The 27,111-nt window shown below is 28.7% G+C and overlaps 1 protein-coding gene across 2 annotated transcripts in view; it reads left to right on the top strand.

The window, feature by feature from the left end:
- The first annotated feature begins 907 nt into the window (after window positions 1-907).
- LOC122510531 (MOXD1 homolog 2) overlaps window positions 908-27,111 on the top strand; it is a 126,297-nt gene continuing 100,093 nt past the window's right edge. For both annotated transcript variants that reach the window (XM_043625264.1, XM_043625265.1), the window contains exon 1: window positions 908-1,533. The gene's annotated coding sequence lies outside the window, so the exon portion shown is untranslated. The remainder of the gene's footprint in view (window positions 1,534-27,111) is intronic.

The following is a 27,111-nucleotide window of genomic DNA, read 5'->3' as shown; positions in this document are numbered from 1 at the left end:
TCTTATATTTATATTCTTTTCGCTGTGAAAATTTAACTAATGATACTATAAATACTTTATAGCCAACATCGAATGGTTAAAGTTTAATCACCTGTTTGTTAAATTTTAGAGTAAAATAGTTCTTTCCCTCTTTTCACGCATTTCTATACGGACCTCAAATTGAGACCACAAACTGTATCGAATTGCTACGATACAACGCTTTGATGCAGTTAATGATCTTAATTTGAAAACGTTAGAAAAACTTCTATAGAAAAAAATAATTTAATTACTATATTTTAGAGAATAAACCATTTTTTACAGAAAATTTTTCAATTTCAATTTTTCAATTTCAATTTTTCAATTGAAAAATTTTCAATTAATTACCAACGGTATTACTGTAATAATATTACTTTCGAAAAGACATTTTAATATTAGAGTAACTCTACAGTGTTACATGGTTCTCATTTACATATAGGCTATACTCACAAGCCCCGCGTCCGGTTAATTGAATGTGACAATCAATTTTCGAATATTGTGACAACTCGGTAGTCACAAACAATACCATTTTTTCCACCCTCATGAAAATTTACTTCATTTTACCCCTATATATATATACTCATTTAGTATGTGAATTCGAGTTGAAAAAAAATGTGTCCATCAAGGAGTTAAGAAAAATGAAAAGATGGCGGAATGTAATACCGCGTACAAAGAACATTCGTATGGTGTTTGGGTTTTAAATCCGCACTCAAAAGGGCCGAGTGCCACGATGGCTATAAGGCACTACAAGGGCAAAAAAGCTTTGGGGGTTGGAGAGAAAATATATAGGGACGAGGGTTCGAGCTGTGAAGGGTCTCGGAGCGCAGAGAACAGCGAGTGGGAGAGAACGATGGTAGAAGGGGAATCGAACAGAAACCAGTCGTATCCCGGCCTCAGGTCGCATTGCCTGCGCGTTGGGTGTTCAGTCTATAGGCAAGAGCCGTACGGTACGGTTAGCCTTTTTTTTCGCCACGGTTTCTGTAAATTATTTACAAGGGAGGAAAATCTCACGAGAGTTAAAACACACCCTTTGGAACAAAAATCCGTAAAAGATTTCCATTTCTCTAAAGATCCCCAAAAGATCCCTAAATATCCCTGAAGATTGATATTGGAATTGTATTCCCTTTGGAATAATTGGGACAGTGGTCCATAACTGTTGGAACGTTTGTTTATAAGTGATTTTTGGAATAGTTAACACTCATCTCTTGGATTATTATAAGTGTTCAAAAGTGTGGTATCTTCACGTGTTTTTGAATCTTCAGATGAATCAGATTTTTGAAGGAATAGTTCACTGATTCGTGAGGACACGTACAAGAAAGGATACGAAGTGAAATTTAAATTGGACGCTTGTCCAACACGAGGGACAAGCGCATAGTGAAGTGAGTGACAGAGTGAGTGCTTGTCAGTACTGTGTGTTTCGAGGTTCATTTGCTTAAAGAAACATTAGTGCTCTTGGAGACGTTAACCCTGGATCACATTAAAAGTGCCGGCTAACTTAAAAGCGTCGCGTCGCGAGTGGTAAGTTTTTTTTTGATAGTTTTTTTCCTTCCCGAAAGATAAGCAAGCAGACCTTTTAGGATCCACTAGTTTCTGACAAAATGCTTTACTGTTTCAATACTTTTTCTAAACCTTCCTAAATACTTTTCCTAGGTTTGAATCATCTTTTCTTCAGTGCAACTATTTTTTCCTATAAATCGCAAACAAACTTCATTATTTCTGGTATAGATTCCGTCATTTTTGACAACTGCGATCTATACTTTTACTGTTTCGATACTTTTCCTAAACTTGTTTGTTTCGAATCAGCTTTCTTCAGTGAAGTGAAGAAATATAACAATCGTAAACAAACTGATGATTCTTCCATCATTTTGATTTTTGACAAATAAAGTTTAATACTTTTCCTAAACTTGTTGGTTTGAATCATCTTTCTTCAGTGAGGTTGAAGAAATATAAGAATCGTAAACAAAATTCTTCATGGAGAATTTAGGTATAGATTCTAAAAGAATCAAACTTATTGGTTTGAATCATCGTTCTTCAGTGAAGTGAAGAAACGTAACAAGTATTTTGCTTGTTAGATTCACTAATGATTCACTAAGAAGAATTTAGATCACAGGCATAGATTCCATCATTTGGCGAATTGTTCGGGAAAAAAACATTGCATGTCAGTTTATCTATAAAGATACTGTCATAGAGCAGCAACAAAGCACATTTGCACGCACTATTTAGCTAGCTATTTAGTGAATGATTAATGTATTTTTCCCTTCTTATCTATAAATAACAAGTCGACTATAAATCTCTTCCTGGAATAGTGTGTATAAAGTAAACATCTAATTTTATGGAAACTGTTTACTATTTTTATGTATTTTTTATGTACCTCGGTGCATGTGTAGCTACAGAACATACATTATGAGTACCTACATTGTACAGCGAATGTTTCGCTTCTTTTAAAAGTCAGATTCATCGGGGGCCCACTTTACTATTCTGAAATGCACCCGGCGTTTCGGAAATGTTCATAAAACATCTCTCGAGGTCACAGAATGTCCCTCTTGCTATGAAGTTTTCCCTTCCTTCGACCGCAGTGTTTGAAAGTCAGTGGTTGAGACTGACAACACTGCCGGCCTTTTCTTCTGCCTTGGGCTAAGAATTGGGTGAAAAGGTATTGAGACTTCCAAGCGTCTCTTTTCAAAAAAATAAAAAAAAAAAACCTTCAACTCGTGGAGATCGTAAACAAGCTAAAATTGCATAGCCGACAGCGAATCTATTATCCGAATAATGGGGGATATGCACCGTTCGGACGTTACTCGCATCGAACGATTACAAGTATATGTTTTTTTTACCCGCTTCAAAAGCTTTTTTGTTCGGTCAATAAAAAAAAAATTTTCCAGCTCTGGACTCTAGCTGTCATACTCAATTATTGATCACTCATTATTTCTTATATTCCATGGCGTAATAATTATGCAAACAAATTGACAGTTCAAACTTCCGTAAAGTGGCAACGTCAATTTCAGCTCTTTTTTTTGTAAATTATTCCACAAACCCAACCTGTCAATTCACGTTAAGTGACAGGGGAAAAATTTCGTAAAATTGAAAATTTTTGTTCGATGTATCATAGTAAAAATACTTCTTCTTTTTTTTAAGTTGTCAATTTATTTTTTTATATAGACAAAATAATTGATATTCGAAGAGGCACTTCTTCGTTTCTTACTTTCTTCTTTCCTCTTCATCATGATCGATGCCTTATTTTCGCAACAGGTAGACACGACTATTATTCTTGTTCCAAGTTATAATCATGTTTGTGCCTCATACTTTATATATAAGAAGTGGAATGAAACAAATGACTACATGACCATTAGCTAACGTAACATTTATTGATTTGATTAGTCGCCCGTCTGAGGAATTTCCTGTTCAACAAATATTTAATTCTTCAAAACGACAACTGTTGTTTATTTCTAACTTGAAAATATAGTATTCCTCAAAATTGGATAGTGAATTTAAGAAAAGGAATATTTGTCACTGGCATTGAAGAAAGCTGTACGAGAAACAACTAATGTTTGATTTTTATGAAAAGTTTGTTTAATTTAGTTATTTTAGTCGTGTCCATGCTTTGCCAGACAGTTTAATGGTTAATGATTTTTTTATTAGAAATAAAAGACAAGAAAGTAAAAATCAGTTTAGAAAAGTCAGCTAAATTTCCTCTCATCCTTGCTGTACAATATAAAACTTCAATTCTGACATGTCAGAACAAAAAGACAACATGTTAAAATATAATCATCAAAAAAAGATTTACATGAATATTCAAACCTAAAACGAAAATAAAAGAAAAAACTGTTACCTCTTTGAAAATAGAGTGTAAATATAGATATTTAAAAAAACTGACGTTGTTACATGTCAAAACTAAAAAAAAGAATAAATTTCGTAAAGAATAAATATATTAGAAACCTTTGAGCATTTCACGCTATATAAGAATAAATAATTTGATAAAAAAAATGGTTTAAAAGCAGTTTGCTCTGTGATAATGCTTTTAATCTCTTTTTAATTTATCAGGGAATTAATATTTGATCGATGGGACGTCGAACGAAACCGCGCTAATTCCTTATAGTAGACTTCATGTCATCGTCATGAAAGCGTATTTATATTCTGAAGAGAGCACAGAAATAAGGTAAAAAAAAAACAGAGAAAAAGAATGAAAAAAATTTTTTTTCAAAAAACGTGGGTTGATGTGAGCTTTATAGCTCAGTGATTTCGATCGAAATCTTGCTCGCGAGACGAATAACGATGAATAATAATTGTCTGATATTATCGTAATATGTGCGTGCAATCGGAACGGTCGCGAAGTCATTCCCGGATGAAAACCGGTAAATCAGGTTGCCTGATATCGTTGGAATCGATTAGACGATTCACGAGTGCGCTTGTAAATATACTTCCATGGAAAAGTATATCAGCAACGAGACATATAACGTTGAATCGGTATATTAAGTTTTCATACATGTTCAATTTATTTTCGAATTTTCAAATTGTAATAATAATGGAATTTTTCATTATTCAATAAAATTTATTTTTAAATCCCGTTTTTTTCTGCTTTTTCTAAATGTAAAATATTCGAAAATCAATTATTTGCAATATAGAGTATTTTCAGAATATTTCGCAAAAGAATTCAATTATTTAAAAGTAAAAGACAAAATTCATCAAAAATTCAATTATTTTCATAAATTATAAAATTTCCAAGATAATTCAATTTAATTTAGAATAGCATTTACAAAAAAAATTTCGAAAAAATTAATTATCTAAAACAATAAAATTTTTACAAAGAATTCAATTTATAAAAAAAAAAATTTTTTTCACAGAAATTCAATTCTTTTTAAACATTTTAATAATATTTTTGTCAATAATTCAATTATTTTCAAAAATAATAAAATTATTCTCAGAAATTCAATTCTTTTTTAAAATTTTAATAAAATTCTCAGCAACTATTCAATTATTTTCATAAATAATAAAATTCATAGCAGGAATTCAATTATTTTTAGAAATTTTAATCAATTTCTTCCTAAAAATTCAATTCTTTTTAGAAATTTTATTAAATTTCTTCCCAAGAATTCAATTATTCAATTATTTTCTTAAGTAAAAAAATTCTTGTCAGGAATTCAATTATTTAGAAAAATATTAGAATTTTTCCCAGGAATTCAATTATTTTCAAGTATTTTAATAAAATATTGTTCGAAAGAAATGAATTATTTTAAGTACAATTTAAATTAATTTTTTTAAAAATAATTCAATTATTTACTTAAATAATTCTTCGAAAGAATTCAATTATTTACATAAATAATTCGTCTAAAGAATTCAATTACGTCGATAAATAACAAAATTATTGCCGAAAATTCAATTATTTTGAGGCATTTTAATAAAATTCTTTGCAAAATTCAATTATTTTCATAAATAACAATATTCATCACCAGAATTCAATTATTTTCAAAAGTAATAAATTTCTTCTTAGAAATTCAATTATTTTGAAAAACTCTAAGAAAATCGTTCGCAAGAGTTCAATTTTTTTCATAAATAATAAAATGCTTTTTAGGAATTCAATTATTTTTAAAGAAATTGAATAAAATATCATACAGCCATTTAATTGTTGTAAAAAATTTTAATAGAATTTTTTGTAAAATTTGGATTAATTTTTAAAAACTTTTCGCAATTCAATGATTTTTAATATTTTCTATTTTTATAAAATTTCCAAACAGAATTCAATTATTTAAAAAAATTTTTTTAAAATCTTCGTAAGAATTCAATTCTTTTCATGAATTTAATAAGAATTTCTCAGGAATTGAATTATTTAAATTAGAATTTGCATGAAATTTGTCAAAAGAAATCAATTATTTAAAAAATTTATAAAATTCTACGAAAGAATTAAATTATTTTTATAAATATTTAAATTCTTTCATGAATAATAAAATTCGTACCAGTAATTCAATTTATTTGCGTATAGGATAAGAAAGAAGTAAATATTTTTCATGAAAATTAGGAAAAAGTCGGGAAAATAAAATATAGAATGGAAATTTTTGTCAGTTTTGTGAAGTTTTTTTGGTCGTCAAGTTTAATTTTTGGATAGCTATACTTTTTTACTACTTTTTTTAGTTTGAAAGCTACTTTTTGCTACATTTTTAAAATTAATTTTCGAGTGCGAAGTTTGTAAACTTTTTTTTCAGTCAACTCGGGCTGAGTATTTTATTAAACCAAAATTCTAAATTCCATGAACAGTTTTTTTTTCAACTATATATAGTTATGTTCTGGACATCCTGAAAATTTTCTGTAAGAACTTTTTAATCTGAATTATGAAAACTTAAAGTTAGTAAGTATACAATAATACCCCTGTAGTTGGGGCTATTATGGTACAAACTTTGTTTTTGTTCATATAAAATAAACATGAAAAATTTGTTTGTTCAAAAACTTGATTTACGAGAAAGGGGTGAAAAATATTTAATGATTTTTGTAACTTTTACTATACTTTTACTTTTACTATTTTTTTTTTAGTTTATAGGAAATTTCACCATTTTGTGAAGAAGATTAGTTTTTCTAAATAGAAAAGTTACGATCATGTGATCTTCACTAGTATAGTAATGACGACGACGACGAAGACTTTTCTCGAACCTCGTCACGTTCATTTCCTTTTTCTTCTTCTGCTCTACTGTTTTATCGTGTGTGCCACTCCCGTATGATTTCATTTAATGATTTCAAAGTAAAACTCACGCACTGAGTCTCCTGCACAGACACACCTATAAGACACTTTTAGAAACTTATATCGATTTATGAGCTCGACTTTATTTATTCACTTGCTTAATAAGCTGAAAAAATTAGAAAATGACTATACTTTATGTACTGACCTTCATTAAATGGAGAATTGAATTAGCTGTTGTTAATTATTTCTTCTCTTTAGGAGACATTTTATCGTTACTTCTATTTTATACCACCGATTAGTTTTATGTTTAATTCTTATGAACATTGATTTATTATTTTAGAACTTTATTAACTAGGTTTTTGTATTTGTTCAGAGTTTATTCATTGTGAGTCTTTAATAGCTTGAGTGGCTTGGAACTATATAATAATAAACTATTCATTTTAATTTTTAAATTAAAAATTTTTTTTTTTTTTTTTAATTTTTTTTTATTTTAATTAACACTTACAAGGCTATTGCTTTGAAGTATTTTGAGAAAGTTAGTCATTTTTTAATATATGGAAAAAGTACCGAACATTGTCAATATTAGCTATATAATTTGCGATCAGTAATATTTTAGGATGCTTTTAGGAAAAGGTGTTTTAACTTTATAATGTTTCATTGTTAGAGTAATAAACGTCGCTTAGGGATTTATTGTCGATTAATAAGCGTTCAGCGTCGACCGATCAATGTACATGTGTTAACAGATGTGTATATTGATTCTAGACGAGAGGTAATACGATCTTTTATAGAATATGTGTAAAATTATTTATATTATTTTGCACTAGTTGCTCTTCTATTTTATTGGATACGATAAAAGTCGATATTAGTAATTAAAGGAAATTTTTTACAAGAGTTGGCAGTTTGTTCAAAAGTTATAAATGCACATGTGCATGAAGATTGAACATTAAAGATGCATCTTCAGGGTATTTTTAAAAATCTTCTACACAGAAATTTAAAACTCATTTAGTGCGCTTTAAAATAGAATCAAAAAAAAAAATTTCCCAAACTTAGAAAACCACAAATCTAAATTTAAATTAAGAATTTTTTTTATACTTTTCGAACTTCTAAAATAAACCTATTTTTAAAAGTACCTGCTTTACCCTCAAAAACCATTTCCAGATGAATATTTATAATATTTTACGGTCAGTGTAGTTAAATAAAAATTACTTTTGACTAAAGGCAGAATTACAAAAAAGAATCCCGATTTACTGTTTGTTGATTCAAAACGAAAATTTGAAACATTCACTGTCTTCGAGGAAATTAACAATTCCCTCGAAAGGCTTTTGCCGTTAAAATTGAAGCGTCGGGAACTGTTGGCCTAGATCCTCTTCTTCTCGCATTAAACTACACTTTATTTTCTCCATAATATATATATATAGGAATATTTCCAAGTGTATCATGAGTGAGCAATTGTCTGCTATATACACGAGTGTCGTGGGAAAAGTAATGCAAAAATTCCCAACTGAGACAAATTATCTCGAAACATTAATAATTCCGGCAAATAACATGGTAAATGCTGCATTAATTGCAGCATTTGCTAATTATTATCTCACTCGTGTCGTTATAATGTTAAAAAATATATTTAAATCAAAAATTGTAAAATTGCTACTGTAAATTGAAAATTTACGATTATTCACAAATTATAGGATTACGAGATAGCTGCGTGATCGTGATTCGAATTTCGGTAATTGGAGCTGCCCAGCTCTTCAGGAGAAGTGTAATATTGATTTAAGCTAGAATCATTGACACTATTCCACCAGCACTCTCATGTATAGTTAAACTCTCCACTTGAAATTCGAAATTGTTAAAAAATTTATAAAGCGATTTTAATTGCTTCTTTATTAATTAAAATGTCTCTTTTATAGAATAGATCGCGTATATAATTCTGTATAAAATATCGACATTCCTTTATTATTATTAATATTGCATAAATATTACATAAAACTGTGTTTCGAATAAATGATTCTGATTCTGATCGTTTTTCTTCTTTTGCCAAAGGGGAATGAGCTATTACAACATCAAGAAGCTGGAAAAATACTACATAATAATAGTTATAGACTGTTTGGTCCCCTTTTCCCCCTTTGTCACCTTATTTCAATTTTATCCCCTTTTTCACCTTTTTTTGACGATTTTTGACCTTTTTCCCCTTTTATCGCTAATTTGACCCCTTTTTCACCTTTTTCTAATAAAAAATAAACAAGTTTTTCTTTTTTTCAAATAATTGCAAAAATTCAATTCTTTTCAAAAATAATAAAATTCTTCGCAGAAATTCAATTATATTCAAAAAGTTAAAGAAATTCTCGTCAAAATTTCAATTCTTTTTATAAATAATAAAATTCTTCGCAGAAATTCAATTATATTCAAAAATTTTAAAGAAATAGTCAAAACTTCAATTCTCTTTATAAATAATAAAATCCTCCTTCGAAATTCAATTATTTTCAAAAATTTTAATAAAATTCTCGGCAAAATATTAATTATTAGCAAAAATTTTCCTAAATTCAATTATTACATTCAATATCTACTATTTTAATAAAATTTTCCAAAAGAATTCAATTATTTAAAAAAAATTTAATTAAATTTTGCGCAAACATTTAATTATGTTGATAAAATAATTAAAATTTCACAAGGAATTCAATTATTTGCAAATTTTTTATCAATATTCATCACAAGAATTCAATTATTTTCAAAAGTAATAAAATTTCAATTTCAATTATTTTTTAAAAATTCCCCTCAAATCAATGATTTTTAATATTTTCTATTTTAATAAAATTTTTCCGTAGGAATTCAATTATTATTTTTAAAAAAATTATAATAAAATTCTACGCAAACTTTAAATTATTTTCATAAATAATCAAAATTTCACAAAAATTCAATTATTTTAAAAAATAATAAAATTCTTTGCAGAAATTCGATTATATTAAAAAATTCAATGAAATGATCGTCAAAATTTAATTTCTCTTTATAAATAATAAAATTCTTTATCAAATTTTAATTATTTTTAAAAATTTTAATAAAATTCTGCGCAAACATTTAATTATATTCATAAAATAATTAAAAGTTCACAAGGAATTCAATTATTTACTAATTTTTTTATCATTATTCATCACAAGAATTCAATTATTTTCAAAAGTAAAAAAATTCTTTGACAAAATTCAATTATTTTCAAAAAAGTTAAAAAAAAACCGTCGTCAAGATTTTAATTATCTTCACAAATAAAAAAATTCTTCTCCAAAATTCGATTATTTAAAAAGTTTTTTAAAAATTCTCATAAAAATTTCAATTATCTTTATAAATAACAAAATTCTTATCTGAAATTCAATTATTTTCAAAAAATTTGATAAAATTCTTGGCAAAAGCCAAAATTTTATTTTTTTTTTAAATTCCCCTCAAATCAATGTTTTTTCAATATTTTACTATTTGAATAAAATTTTCCTAGGAATTCAATTATTGTTTTTAAAAAATTGTAATAAAATTCTACGCAAACATTTAATTATTTTCATAAATAATAAAAATTCCACAAGAATTCAATTATTTACTAATTTTTTTTTTATAAATTTCTTCACAATAATTCCATTAATTAAATAATCAAACTCATCGCAGAATTTCAATTATTTTTACTAGAATTTTAATCAAATGCCTTGAAAAATGTAATTATTTAAAAAAATTTTATTAAAATTTTAAATTTGTCGAACAAATTTAATTATTTAAAAGTTTGTTGATAAAATTCTTTATGAGAATTCAATATTAAGAAACATTCAATTATTCAATTATTTATTTATTTTTCTATTTAAATAATTTGAATTCTCGTAGAATTTTCTAATAGAAATTGATTCAAGTGAATTTCAGTTAAAATTTCACATAATTGAATATTAAAAGCATTATAGCGTGAATTTTTTTAGAAATAATTGAATTTTAAAAAAATTTCAAATTGAAATCTTTGATAATCTGAATTTTTCATATTTTTAACTAAACAATTCTGTAGAATTATTTTTTTTCAAACAAGTTTAATTGAAATTATTCGAAGTTTTTATTTTAAAATCTATATTTAATTGATAAATTTCCGTATAATCGATGAAATTTCGTAAAATTAAATTGTAGACAATTTAAAAATTCTCAGAATTTTTTTTTGATATTTATTGTAAATAATTGATTTAAAGAAGAATTTTAGTTTTAAATTCTAGAAAATAATAATTGAATTGAAATGAAAATAATTTTGAAAAAGTTAGAGTAAAAATATTAAATATTTTTTTTTTTTAAAAAACAAGTTATTGCCTGTAAACAGAATCGAAAAATAACAGAGGGACAACGGAAATTTAATCGCTGCTAGAAGGGAGAGTATGCGATTGAAAGGCCAAAAATAATTAATACTTATGGAAGAGGATTTAAAACCCATTTTACGCGAAAAGTACAATTCATTTCCGACGCGAGCGAAATCTATCAGACTTTTTAATTAAATTACATTATCAACTTTCCGTTAAATTACATTTTTGTTAATTATATCAAAAATTTTTTTCGAAAATTTAATTAGCATTCTATACATTCTTACTGGGGAAAAAATAAAAATGAATTTGGTAGAACATTACCTAGAGATTAAGGTTATAAATTTTGTGATTTACATTCAGTAGCACGAGCTTTTTAATGGTATGAGAAAAACCAAAGATGGAAGAGAGTAGAGAAGTAACTGAAGAAAGGTGAAGGTACTGAAGAAAGGAAGAAAGTTCGAAATATCTAAAGTGTACCTATATGCGGTTAAGATTCGAAATGTTGTATACAGGTCCGGCTATCCAGTTTCCCTCGGAGTCTCGGACGCACGTCTCTCTTTTCCCCATACCCAACAAAGGGACGACGATCTTTTCTCACTTTGTGAAGAAGCCATCTTTCAACTTATGGAAATTGCGTCCACGCCTGCATGAAACTTCAAACTTTCTCGTGTGTACACAAAACTGAATTGAAATTTTGTCAGGTTCTTTCGGGGGAATTTTTTTTTCTACAATCCCGTTCAGACCATTTCCGAAAGGATTTATTTAAGCACAAATTCTTGCCTCAATGTTGCTGTTTATATCCATTCGCAACATTATAGAGAAGACTCGCCATTCCGAGTTTTATCTTAACTTTTCTTATTTCCGCTTTGCGACATGACAATGCTCTTAATTTTTGTCGCGTCGTCGTCGCGCGAGAAAGGTATTATTATGTTTGTAGCACTTTATAAGAATCATCCGCTCGACCAGGCGTCAATATTACCTCGAATACCATTCTTGTATTGTGCTATGAATCCGATCCATAAAATACAAAACCAGAATCTCTCTCGGTCCACTGACTCTTGGGTCCGTTTTTGTCATATGTTTCTTTTTTTCCCTATTGGATTATGGGAATGCTTTTAAATTTCACCCACATTTCTTAAAGCGTGGAGACGTTTTTAAACATCCGAATAATATGCCCAACAATGTTCTTCTAAACAAATATTTGACGTTTTTACACAAATCCAATTTCAATCGTATTTGCTTTGATTTATTTATTTTTGGAGACAATTTTCCAGAAGAAGAAGCTCTTTAAGTTTTTAAGTCTCTCACCTTGTATGTGACAGAAGTGAAACCTTTATTGATAGACCCCGTGACAAATATTGGTATTACGTCTTACATCAAAATCAACAGTTGAATTCATTTAGATTCCTTTAAATTATACTCTGAAAATTATTAGATCTAAAAATTGAATAATTCATTATGAAGAGGATAGATGAATTTTTTAACAGTTCTGAAGTATAATTAATCCAATAACTCATAAATTAACGGTCAAGGTCTAGAGATTTTTAATTTAGGGAATTAAAGTTCTTTATCTTTAAACCGCAATTGAAAATAAGAGGAAAGTAGCACGTTGAGTGCTGGTAATATAGTTGAAAGAAAAGGGAAAGTAATTGCGGATAAGTGAGCGGATGAAATGGAATTACGATTGAAGGAAAGCAGGGAATGTCAGAGTTTGTTTATGGATAACAAAAGAAAAGGGATGTTGAAAATGAGAGCTTACGCAAGTGTTTAAGCAAAGAAAGCTTACTCTCTCGCAATGTTTGAGGCCATCGAGAGGGACTTTTAGTCTCGTTATGAGTCAGTGGTGCAGGACGTGTTCTTGACATTTCAAAGAGGTAGTTTCTCGTGTCTACGACAATCTGAGAATTAACGTGTACTTTCAAGAATGCGCTCACGAACAACGTCAATGTGCACCCTTGGCGAAAGCTCTTAAGAAGCCTCTGTGTAGTGGTTTCTCCTCTCGGAACACAATGGTTCGCGTAAATTGTTCTCTAATTATTATCGGAAATTCAATGCATTGCAATGCTCCTTAAGTTTCTCTAAAGCTTTTTCAAAAAATTTAACTCTTACACCTTTGATTTCATAAAGAAAATGTTAAATTATTATATAGGCTCAATTTCTCCTTTGGATCAACTTAAAGGATTCACTGGAATATATAAATATAGAAATAGTTTGAAATAGAAAATCTGTCAAAAAATTGAAATTTTATAAATGATGACATGAAAGGGGAAAAGCGTGGGTGGGCATGAGTTATTCGGTGGTCCATGGGATGTGACGTTCGGAAGGCATGTGCAACATAAACGACTGTGGCATTTATAAATACTGCTCATTCGCTATAAGTTGGATAATGTAATTATCCGGATGATATATGACTTCAGTTGGGCATTTTCTTCTCAGTGACATTTATCATGAAACTGAGATGATGGCAAGACGTTTCGTTCCTCATGCAACTTCTACTCTGACTGTTTGTTCTGAATATGTCGCGCCCAGTTTCGCTTATGCGAGAGCGACATTTATTTTCTGGGGGACATATACGGAACCGTTAACCCGCTGGAGTCACAGAGCGACACGAGCAAAACGTTTCTAGCTACACGTTTGCTAAGATCCAATGTAACGAAGGTGAACATTCAGCCAACAAGATGGAAATTCCTAAACCCGCTTTACAGTTTCTCTTATAAAATAAAATACACTTCTTGTTAACATGCCTCGTGTCCTTAAAACTTGACTTGACGTTTCCTGTACAATATTGTCTTACATTACTCCGCAATAAAACCCACCATTTCGATTTTAATAATCTGATTTTGATTTTCTTTTCTGAATTTCAAACCATGATGAACCAGGCAGAGATTTTTATCTTCATCGAATTTTAATAAATATATCGCCCGAATGTAAATGAGTAAATGAGTTTTCAGAGTAAATTTTAATATTCGAATTGAATAATATATTCTCCACTTTGTCTGATGCGCATTGAGAATTCAATTCATTTTTCGGTTGTAGATAGAGGATTTTTTCCAGAATCGAGTTGTTTAATTAAGATAAAAGATAACGACGAGGAGCCGGGCATTAAAAACACGCTCTAGGTTCAGATTTAGCGGCATGATACACAGTAAAGCGAAATGTATTTTCCGCTAGAAACGGCGTCGCTGACCTCAATTGAATTTCTCTAGTTATTTTCACCCTCCTCAATTAATCTCCTCTTCGCAAGTTTCATCCCACCTTTTTTAAAAATGTTTCTCTACTGTAATTTGTGAATAATCAATCCTTAAATCCGCTTTCAGTGTATTAAAGCTCATTCTAAAAAAAAAACCACAAAAGCACAATTCTGCTTCACTGATAAATATCGCTCAGTTCCAACCCTCACGAATGTCATAATAAAAAAGCTGATTCAAAGTATTTCCTGAAACGCAATATAAAAATAAGGCCAAAGTCAAAGACCGACGATTAGTGTTTTACATTTCAGGAAATGTGGGTGTGGCGAACACCTTGACCGTTTTGTTAAAATGAAACATTGATTTGTAAAACAAATTTATTCAATCTAATAATTAGGAAAAGTGAACATGGGAGAATATTCAAAACTTTCCCCCTGTGGAACATATTTTTAAAAGTCTCTGATTAGTAAATATATTACAAGTTTTGAAAGTGGAATTTAAATTTAATAATCTAACGGCTTAAAAATCGTGCTCCAACATTTTATTTGGTCACTTAAACATTCAGTAACGAGTGAATATACCGGGATGAAACGGCACTTAACAGAAATCAATAACCAAATAATCGTGTTCTTTTCAGATGAACGCTTTCAAATAACTATTGTCCTAAATTAAAAGAGCTATTCTAAAAAAGAATAAAGCACCGTAATTTTTGACAAATAATTTTTCACAAATTTTTAAATAAATGGTGTATTTACATAATTCGCTTTATTTCTTCAGCGAGGAGAATAGATGATAGATATCATTATATCCATCATCCGTTTTTTTTTTCTCGAAATTAACGATGAGAATATAAGATGGAGACAATTTTCTATACCCGGCTTTTTCTTCTTCCTTCTCATTTTATGTTAATTTCTGCTTGATTCCCGGAGATAATGACAGTCTTTGACGCGCAAGTTAATCCCGTTACTCTCCTAAATTGCTAGGTGGCCATTCTATTCGTTGTAATTTGTAAGTACCTCGGACCCTGTCTCCAGCGCCAAATTTTGGATAATGGTTGTTGAGACGAGACGCGACGCCTCGAGAAGAATAAATTTTCCTCCTCGTCGGTACTTTTTGCGCCGTACAATTAAATGACGAACTCAATAGAAAATCTTAATTTAGTTAAAGTAATTCTGCAACATATGACATCATTAGGATAACAATTATTGTTAGCATACAAGTTAATATTTTTGTTCTCTTTGTGGTTTCTGAGGTTTTCGGAAGTTCTTGTATGAAATCTTTTGAGGTCTACTATCCACTACACTAAATTATCCTCTAAAAGTGTGGAAGAATTTTTCCATTTCATAAAAAGAGGTTTTTGAGGTGTTGAAAAAACTTGGTCTACCTGCCTGAATTCTTCGTTGCGTTAAGGAAGAACACGATCATCGGAAAATGAGTTTATTAAATTCATTTGCATCGAACATGCATGAGAAAGAATAGGGAACATCTCTAGTAGAAATTTTGTTAAATCATTTAGGGGAAATTTGGGAGAATCATCCTTGTATTGTATTAAGTACAACAAAAAAGCATATAAAATTGAATGGATGATTCTCAATAGGCCTGCGACTTGTTTTTTAAGTACCTGAGAGTTACTTCTATCTCTTTGTGATCGTCTTTGTGTGTAGTAGAAATAAAAAAGGTAAAAATTAAGTCACGGAATGGGATGAAAAAAAGCTTTTTAGATATTGAAGTAAATGCAGTTTAGAGACGTTTATAGTTGATGGAAAGGAATTGACGCTGAAATGTCTCACAGTTAAACGAGAGTGTTGACGTGTGTAGTTATATTGCTCATGTTGCGTTGACAAGTCACATATAGTTCTGCCTTGCAGTTTTCGAGATGAATATTACTGCGACGGAAAGGAAACTCGTCTAATGAATATAAGGGCGAGCATGTGCAACTCTATATTCTCAAGTGATGCGACTCCGTATTATCAGGTCCCAGATGTTAGCTCGTATATATAGGCCCCCCTTTTTTTCCTCCATCTTTTCGTTCTTTTGTCTTCGATTCTTTTTTCTTATTCTCTTTATTCCATATTCTCATTTTTTCAGATTTCTTTTTTTCTTTTTTTTCACCGCTCGGCTTCTTTCTTGTATACTCTCATATCTGTCTTTCACCTTCGCACGGAGAAAAATTTTCAGTTAAAATTACTATTAAAAATAGAAGCTGAAACTATTTCACATAGTATTTTCGTGACACATCGAGTTAATCGTAAAGTGTAATATTTTATTGAGTATTTTGTACTATGGTATCAAAGTATTTGATATTATTAATTATATTAGTTCCAACTATGTAAATATTTTTAGGAACTAGGTTAAATAGTAAAGGTAACTTTTCCGCCTAGAAAATATAACAATTCCAAATACTTGAACCTACTATGAGAGAAAGGCGAGCGCGCTATGCATCATGGTAAACTCCACTATGAGAGAAAGACTAGCGCGCTATGCCTCATGGTAATCTCCACTATTTTAAATGAATGACTGCGCGATGAACCACATGGTAAACTCCACTATTTTAATAGTGCACGACGCTAGTGCTAAATGACTTTGAACATAATGTAAAATTGTCTTCAGACAATTCAGTCGAATTTCACTGAAAATCCGTTAAAAATAACTGAAATTTCAGTCATTTTCTACTGATTCGACAATTAAAAAACTACTGAAAATTTATGTCACACATATTGAAAATTTCAGATATTTTTTAATTGGCCAATCAGTGAAAAATGACTGAAATTTCAATCATTTTTAACTGATCTTCAGTGAAATTTCACTGATTCAAATCGCGAGAATAGAGTCACTGATTCTCAGTCAAATTTCACTAATTCATGGAAATTTTAACTATTTTAAATAAGGATTGTAATTTTGTGGAATAACTGAAATTGCTAGAAACAAAAGTTTTAATAAATTAAAAGTAAAATTTTTAATTTAAATCATCAATAATAATTTTTATTAATCTAAAATAAATATATACACAGCAAAAGTTTAAAATAATGAATACACTTAATTATAATGGTTTCAATTTGTAGTCTTGCGCTTATAATTACACAATTTCAAATTGCTCATTTTTTTACGAAAAAACTGACGTCATCTTAAAAATTAAATTCACTTTTTAGCAATGTATTCAATGTTTTCAAATGACTAACTGTACCATTTATAAACTTTTTCCAAACTAAACTGCTGCACCTTGGTTAGTTTTTCGCTTTTTTTCGCTTTTCGTTTGTTGATCCGTACTTCATCTGTGTTGGTGTGATCATGGTAGACAAAAGGTGTAAAAGCACTGCATCTTGAGCGTCTGTAAAATTAAATAAAGTCAGCATTTATTAAATAAAATATATATAGAATATTCAAATATCCTGTATACAGACATACTAATAGTTCCAAGTTACATGTTCAGAAAGCAGTGTTAATTTGTGTAACTTTAATTAATTAATTAAATATTAACTAATTTAATAGTACTATAATTTTTAAATATTTACCTTAAATTCGATAGCGCCTTTAGTATTTCAGGACATTTTTGGCGTCATGACGCCAACATTCAACACTATACTATATATATGTTCATGTATAAATCAAAAAGTACTTAAAATAACGATTTTTTCGCGAAAAGTTTAATCAGTCAAACAAACATTTATTTCACTTTTTAATTTTTTATGCAGGTTTTATTAAATTTAAATAATAAAAATTTTAATTTAAAATAGTTTTACGAATAACGTCTTTAAGTTTAGAGTTTTCAGAGACGACTGAATGTATACAGTACACGTTGGTATACAGAAAGTCTATTTTTAGAACTAAAAACGATGCTGATGGCCATTTCTATTACAAAAAAAATGTACTGTGTTGTGAACACATGTAATTTCACAGTGTAAAATGGTAATGTCCACCATGTAAAAAAAGAATTTCAGTTATTCATTGAATCAGTGCGTTAACTTGGTTTAGTAGGTCTTAGACCCATGCGCTATGAGTGGACCGTACTATTTCACATAGTAAAAGATCTTTTACTATGTGAAATAGTACGGTCCACTCATAGCGCAAGGGTCTTGCAGCTATTATATTCAGACGTTAAGGGGCAATTTTTCTCCTTGATTTCTTTACTATGTGAAATAGCATAAACTCCTACAACAAGTAGAACTTACTGCTATTATAAATACACATTTTTAGTTATTTCTAATGGCATAAAATAATATGCATTAATGTTATAAAACACTTTTTAATGGAGAGTTTTCGTTATGTAAGATACTATTTTGACTGACTAGCATCATAATTGCCGTATTGTAAATAATATTTTCTCCTTTTCTTAAATTGTATTTGATGTATTTAAAATAATATTCCATACTTTGTATACTTTAGTAAAAGATACTTTAAAGCATTAACTGAAATAACTACACACTTTGCAAAACATCTAACGCGTCATAGTTAAAAAAACTATGTAAAATAATTCAAGATACCATTTTTAAAAAATGGTAATTTCTACAATGTACAAATAGCACTATTAATCATGAAATAGTACTTAATATTAGAACTGGTAGTTTTTTTAATTATATCTCATAATGATTCGATATTTTACTATGTGAAATAGCGTTTTTAACTTGGTTTTCAAAAACCATTTCTCTGCGTGCGGCTATGCTGTTTCACTCGGTGCGTTTACCGTGCTAATGCGAATTTGCCGGATTGAAAGCCAACCGGAAACTTGGTAAGAGACCCACTGCTCGACTTGCCCGAAGGACTTACATACCCAGTAAAACTTATCGTTTGCTAGACACTTTGAAAATTTACCTCCAGCATACTTGACTACGACGACGACGACGGTGACGAATGTTCCTATTTACGACAAATACTGTCTTGTATTCCTTCAGAGAATAATTAATTACTCAAGCATGCGCTACATAAAACTTGTACACTTTTTAATTAATGTTTTACTTTTCCCAACAAAAATTAGAATAGGCACTTCTTAAAATTAATTGATGGCACAACATCGAGAAGAATTTTTGTCAACGATTCCGTAAAATTAAAAATAACGGATCCAATTTCTTAAAAACTCGATGCTTTTGTTTGGAGATTCGGGAAAATTTTTAGTTATTAGGAGTAAAGTTGGTAATTAATACCGAGTTTTATTTTCCTACCATACTTGAATAATTAAGACAAATTATAATTTTAAAAAACAGATCTAGTAACTCTGAATTTCAATAAAAATTGATGCCTTTTTTTGATAAATATGCATCAATACTCGTTAGGGAATCTGTATATACATAAAACAGAACTGACCTAAATACATTCATCATTGATTAAGAATGTGCTTTTGATGGATTTTCATTTATTTCGTCCTTTCAGTCGAATATTGTTTATCAGTGAGAGTAGTCTACGCCGCATTTGATGCTTTCTACCAGAAAGCGGGGATTTTCTCTCGTTTTGTGAGCATTCCGTCGTGTATTGGTAGCTGCGCAATCGGCAGTCGATGGATTCCAGTCTCCTCTCATCATAAATATGTGGACGTGGTCAACGGACGAGATTCTCTCACGTGCTGTTTCGTATATATAACGTGGGCAGGTTTCTACTGCCTTGTAGAACAATATATATAGGCTTTGGGTCGATGCTGGACGACATTTCAGTGCATTTATCAACTTATTACTTTGCCTCGCTTATAAATGTTTGTGCTCACTCACCGATACACAACCATGTTCAATTTTCAAAGGATTGTTGATTCGATTAAAATCCTAGGTTACTGACTATCGTTTTAAATCTCACACGCCTTTGACACCTACGCTTTTGAAGCAATTGATCGTTCTATTGTAACTTAAGGTCTATACGCGTTTTGTTCAATATACAAAAGAGATAAATGACACACCGAAATCAATGTAAACTTTCACTTTTCATTTGTCTATGCTCTATGGTGTTGAATCATTTGCTTTCATGTTGCTTTTAGAGGGGAATCTTATGTCATTGATGGAAATTGCTTCATTTATATGTAAATTGTTTATTGATTTGCATTTAAGACTCTTGAGCTTCTTGAATTCTCTTTTTAGATTCTTGGTCTTTAAAGATTTATGAATCGATTTTGTTAAGTAGAAAACGAGAAGAATTCTGGTTTTTTTCTTTCTGCAAAGCGCAGTTTATTTTTCCGACTGTCCATCTTTGGGGTCGATCCAATGCGAGGAAAATGTAAAATTATCGCGTGACATAAATCTGGGGCAAGTCGCGCTGAGGATGCGCATCCCGGACTCTTAATTACGTTTTTTCGTCGCAACGCCCATTACGCTTGGCCATTAAGTCCGTCGAGTTAAGTAGCGACGTGATACCCTACGACCCTTAGGTACATACCCAGTTTACGTGCATATATAGTCAGGAAGTACATAACGCGTACATGGCTGCTGGCTCTTTTCCTCCCGCTTCAACCCTCGATTCACCTCGTTTCCCTTTTTCTCGGCTTTTCCTCTCTCCGGGATAAAACTTAATTGTGTACTTTATCACGATTTCCTTGCGCGCGTTATTTAAAACACCTACTCTCTTTTTTATGAAGAATTGTTCTCTTTCAAAATGGCAAATATCGCGAGGGCTCTAAAAGTTACGGGTTCAAATGATAGACAGTGATTCTTCGCGTGGAAATTTTGAAGCGTGGGTAAAAGATTGCAAACAATGGGGGAAATATGGGCAAAGTATTACTAAAAACTAGTCTTTTTTTTAATTTTGAAAACCGTGGGCAAACATGGTGATGAACCATAGGAAGCAAAAATAGTTTGCTTGAACCAACGGTTCCATTTCCACGCGTATCTTAATGAATCTAGATACAACATACAGCTTACAATTTACAATATTCATCCGAAATAATGACTTTCCATGTAAATAAATACACCTCATGTTTACAAATGTATATTTGTCGGAGAAACGAGAGGACCATAAATCAAAATTTTAATAGTCGAATGAGCCTAACAATCCGGTATATCGTTCCAGCTGCATGGGAGCATTAGGGTCTTCTTGGATGATGCGAAAATCAACCGGACTCGGAGAAGAGGGTTAAGAATGGCAAAAGTGTCAAATTTCACAGAGATTTGAAGCTCACGCGAAGGTAATCGGTTGCCTGGGGCGTGAATTAACCCTAGCCAACCCTGACTTACATTTAATAATCTCTCATTGTCAGACAAAGTAATCTCGCTTGAGATTTATCTCCGTCTCGATTTTGAGAGCAGAAAAACCCTTTGGAGTTGAGGCAGAAAGAGTGTACGCGAAAGAAACGGAGGGAGAAAGAGAGAGAGAGAGAAAAAAAACGAAGGCCACAAAAGTATATACTCTTCACTGCCTACGCAGTTTCATTACAAGCCGCCAAAGTTGACGTTTGTCCTCGTTGGTCGCGCGAGCAAAATATTAAGCTCAAAATTCGTATCTGTCCCACACATGAATATATAAAATATGCAAGCAATTTTTTCCCCCTTTAAATTGCAATGCATTTATAATTATGTACATGTACATTTATATTCTCGTCATATACTCGCAGTCATTAATTCTCTCCATTAAAAGAAAGTACCTACATCAAGGGATATATACATTGCAGTCGAAGAAATAAATAATTTACTTTTCCCACTCTTTTAATAAAAAAAAAATAAATAAATAAAAAATGGATGTATAACTCGTTCAACTTCAATCCTTGATACGAGAGTTACTATCTGAAGTAACCTGAAAAAAAACTCAGGAGAAATAATTCCGGTTGGTCTTTTTTTCATCAAATAAATTCATAAGCATATGCAAAACAAATCAAAACTAATTATTCCATAAAATTGTGAATATTGATACTTTACTAATCAACCTAATAACAGTTGAAGAATATTTCTAGAAATTTTCTATTCTTCCTGAATAACAACTATTGTTTTTTTTATGTAAAAAGTAGAATTAAAAAAAAAAAAAAAAAAAAAATTAGAACGTGACAAAAAATAAATCTGCAACTTTCTGAGAATGGACACTACTTATGGAGATTAGCCTAAAATGTTGAGCACCTTCTTCTGTACCTGCGATGGACATTATCGCAGAGAACTCAATCTCCAATATATATAGGATAGGGGTGTATATGTGTATATATTGTAGGTATGTATAAAATGTATCGGCGACTGAGGATCAACTCGACCACATTAAACTCACAACATTCCGATCAGATTGCCGCTTCGCCATCGTTTACCACTTTCCCTCGATTGGAGCTACCTGCTGGTCACGTGACTAGACTATAATCAGTGAGTGGTTTGAGTTAAGATTAAAGAGCACTGATAGTATACTCTTTTTACCCAATTCAAATGGTTTTCGTTCTTTTTAATTTAAATTCTATTGCACATAATTAATTTTGCTTGTCACAATGGCAAAAATTTTTGGAAAAATTTTCCAATATATAATTTTCTAAAAAATTTGATTCTATAAATTTTGAGACTTTTTTCGACTTCTTTTTAAAAATTTGCGACTTTTTCAAACTTGTTTGTTCCAAATATTTGTAATAAAATAGCATATTTTTTTTTTGTGTAAAATGCAAATTATTTCGATTTTTATAGTGCGAAAAATAATAAACGAATCTCAAAAATTATTTATGAAGCATTTTTTAGGATAATACAATTTTTCAAATACATTTATGATGAAAATTCTTTTGAATAATTAAAACTTAGTATAATTTAATTGGAAATAATTATTTTTCAAGTATTTTGTAAAAATTTATGAAAATCAACTTTTGGAGAATTTTAATTGCAAAGGAAAATAATTTAATTATCAAAAATTTTAATAAAAAAGCTTCAAATTTAAAAATTAAAAAAAAATGTGTAAAATTTAATTGGAAATAATTATATTTTAAGTAATTTGTTTCAATTTTTCAAAAATCAACTTTTGGAGAATTAATTAAATATTTTTATCATATTTCCGAAAATACAAATAAACATAAAAAATAATAACATTTTAGAATTATTTTTAAGATTTTTAAAGAGAAAAATATCATATTAAAAATTTTTAATTAAAATTCAACAAAAATTTAATTAATAATTTTTTTAAATTATACAAAAATTCTTTTAAGAAATTCAATTATTTTCGATAAATTACGTTAAAATATTTTGAAAAACTAATTCTTAGAATTTTTTTCTCATAATTTTTTAAGATTCAATTATTTTTGAACGAAGAAAATAAAAATTTATAATTACTTTTTTACTTATTAAAATTTCGGAGAAATCGTGGTCATTATTAAAACTTTTCAAAAATTCAATTATTTTAAAAAAATTTTACCAAAATTCTATTGTTTGGAAATTTTTCAATTGCATATAATGAAAAAACTATTATCTTTCAAAAAATATTTTTTAAAAAATTAGTTGTAAAAATTTCTTTATTATAATTTTTTCGAAAATATACCTTAATAACTTAAAAAAAACAAGGACAGTTACAATTATTATAAAACATTGGGTTTTTTTATGTAAATAATTGAATTCTAGTAGAACTTTCGGAAAATTATTTAACATAATTTATTTAGAGATGAAGTTTAGTTGAAAATTATAGAAAATAATTGAATTCAGGAAGGGTTATAATTGAAATTTTTAAAAATTATTAAAATTCATAAATTTTACTCATTTGCCGTAAACTTTCATAAGATAAAAAAGAATTTTGTCAGGAAAAATAATTTTAATTTCAGTAAATTGGCAATGAATGTTGGTAACTTCTTAAAAAAAAATGCAACTCAAATTATTTGGAAATTTTTTTGAATACAAGACTTTAGTCATTTTTTCAGGAATTTTAACGGTTGATTTAGAAATATAAATTTTTGAAATTGGAAATGAAAAAACATAAAAGTATACAATAAGTGTTTAAAAAAAGATTTATGTACTAAATATACCGTAAAGGAGATATTATTTCCGCTACAAAAATGTTAGATCTTTGAAATATTTTCTCATTTAAAAATTTAAAAGATTTTTTTAAAGATTTTCACATCTGTTTTAACTTAAGGATGACCAGCCATCAGGATTTTCAGTTACAAGGGGGACATATTTTTTTGTGGTACAAGTTTTTTTTTTTCTTTAAAATTTTTCAAGATGACAGAAAATTCGTTAAAATTTGAAAATCTGAAAAATTGAAAATATTTCCAGAAATATATTTTCAAAACAATTTCCTGAAAGGAAATCCACAAATTATGATATTTACAGCTTTTTCTGCAGATATTAAATTGAGACAAAAAAAAACGAATCCAAAATGTTGCTTCGTTGCTTTAAAATCTTTAATTTTAGTTAAAAAATTTATAGCGTTTGAAACATGAATTCTTTAATATTATGCATCATCATATAGAGGTCACATTTTCTATTTGAGAAAAAGTGTCATAGATCAATTATTTAAACCTATGTATTGTGACTTTTTTCTCATGCAAAACAAACGAATATATAAAATTTTTAACGACAGTTTCCGTAACCAGAAATGATTTAGTGATATGACTTTAATTTGGAAACGTAAAAAAAGCATCAATACAATATATATATATGTACTATTAACACTTTTTCAGTTTCTTCTCTCTAAGGTGACTTTTATATATACGTAGCGAGTATTATAAAACGCAACGACGGAGAGGCATTGGTGCAGATCGATTTCGATTAGATTCGCGTTCATCCTTTTTTCCTCGTTTGGCTGACATTGATTTAAATGGTCGTCGATTCAGAAACTCTCTGAATACGTAGTGCAATGCAGATGCGTAAATATGTCAGTTTTTTAATAGATTCAAACAGATGTAAATTGCTCTTATGGTCGGTTGATATTTTTCCCCTCAGGCAACTTATACTCTCGGAATGTAAATCAAAATAAAATAAATATTGTAGAGAAATTAGTCACTTTAACGCGACTTCTGTGCTGAGTATATAGGTAGGAAAAATTTACATGGAAAAAGAAAATAACGTTTTCTTCTTTCTAGACAATTTTTTTTTCCCCAACTTTATATATATAGGTTTGCTTGTTTATTTTTCGTGTCACATGCAGAGTTGTCTAGCTCCTGGAAATTCATCCTTTGCTTTATATGGTTTTCCACACTTGAGAACATAACCCTCCCCCCCTCCTCCTTCTCCTCCTTCAAATGCATAATGGAATTACTTTTATTTCTGAATTTATATTTTTAGACGACCTGCAAAATTCTCTCTTGGTTTTTTTATAGACACTTCATGTTCTTCTTGAAATTAAAACAAAGTGAGGAAATTGGAACACCAATCAGAATATAAATCATTTTCAAATCAATGAGTGAAATATTTAAGAAGACTTGTAAAAAATTGAGGTCTTAAAATACGTCTGCTTGTGTATTTTCGATATTTCCTTTATCCGTATTATTCATTATTTATTGACAAGACTATTTTTTAATATTCTGTCATAAGTGTAAAATTTAGCCATTTTTCGGATATTAGACTTTGCATTCAATAATTAATTTTCTAAAAGTAGCAAAAAGTAGTTTTCAAACTAAAAAAAAATATTAAAAACGTAGCTATCCAAAAATTAAACTTGATGACCAAAAAAACTCGTTTTCGACACTTCACAAACCTGACAAAAATTCCATTCTATATACTTTCCTGACTTTTTCCTAATTTTCATCAAAAATATTAACCTTTTTCTTATCCTACGCTAATAAATTTAATTCCTGCAACGAATTTTAATATTCATGCGAAAGAATTTAAATATTTAGAAAAATAATTTTATTTTTGCGAAGAATTTTATGAATATTTTTAAATAATCAATTTCTTTCGACTAATTTCATGCAAATTCGAATTTAAATAATTGAATTCCTGAGAAATTTTTATTATTCATGAAAAGAATTGAATTCTAACGAAGATTTTTACAAAAATTTTTATAAATAATTGAATTCAGTTTGGAAATTTTATAAAAATAGTAAATATTGAAAATCATTGAATTGCTAATAGTTTTTTGAAAATAATTAAATTTTACAAAAAATTCTATTAAAATTTTAGAGAATAATTGAATGCCTGTGTGCTATTTTATTAAATTTTTTTGAAAATAATTGAATTCCTAAAAAACATTTTATTATTTATCAAAACAATTGAATTCTAGCGAAGGATTTTGTTAGAATTTATTAAAATAATTAAATTTTCTAAAAGATATTTATTAATTTTAAAAACAATTGAATTCTTGTGATGAATATTTTTATTTATGAAAATATTTGAATTTTGCAAAGAGTTTTATTAAAATGCCTCAAAATAATTGAATTTTCAGGAATAATTTTCTTATTTATCTTTAATAATTGAATTCTTTCGAAGAATTATTTATAGAAATTAGAAATAATTGAATTTTAAGAGGAATTTTATTGAAATCTTAAAGAATAATTAAATTATTTCATAAAAATTTAATTAAAATTTAATTCTAAACATTTTATTGCTTTCGAACAATATTTGAAAATAATTGAATTTCTGTGAAAAATACTAATATTTTTGTAAATAATTGAATTCTTCCAAGGAATTAAAAAAACATTTTTTAAAATAATTGACTTTTTCGCGGAATTGAAATTAAATTTTTAAAAATAATTACATTTTTATTTAACAATTTCTACAAAATTTTATCAAAAATAATTAAAAATCCTGCGATGAATTTTATTATTTATAAAAATAATTGAATAGTTGCTAAGAATTTTATTAAAATTTTGAAAAATAATTGAATTTCTGAGAAGAATTTTATTACTTATGAAAATAATTGAATTAATGTGAAAATTTTTTTAAACTATTTAAAAAGAATTCAATTTAAAAAAAAAAATTATTTTTGTAAATAATTGAATTCTTTATAAGAATTTTAAAAAACATTTTTTAAATAGTTGATTTTTTCTGGGAATGAAATTAAATTTTTAAAGAAAAATTACATTTTTTGAGCAACTCCTGCAAAATTCTTTTAAAAATAATTGAAATCCTGAGATGAATTTTATTATTTA

The sequence above is a fragment of the Leptopilina heterotoma genome, unplaced genomic scaffold (genome assembly GCF_015476425.1).
Source record: "Leptopilina heterotoma isolate Lh14 unplaced genomic scaffold, ASM1547642v1 Lhet_7, whole genome shotgun sequence".
Lineage (NCBI taxonomy): Eukaryota > Metazoa > Arthropoda > Insecta > Hymenoptera > Figitidae > Leptopilina > Leptopilina heterotoma.
Note: the sequence above shows the minus strand (reverse complement) of the source record. Positions and strands in the feature narration are given on the sequence as shown.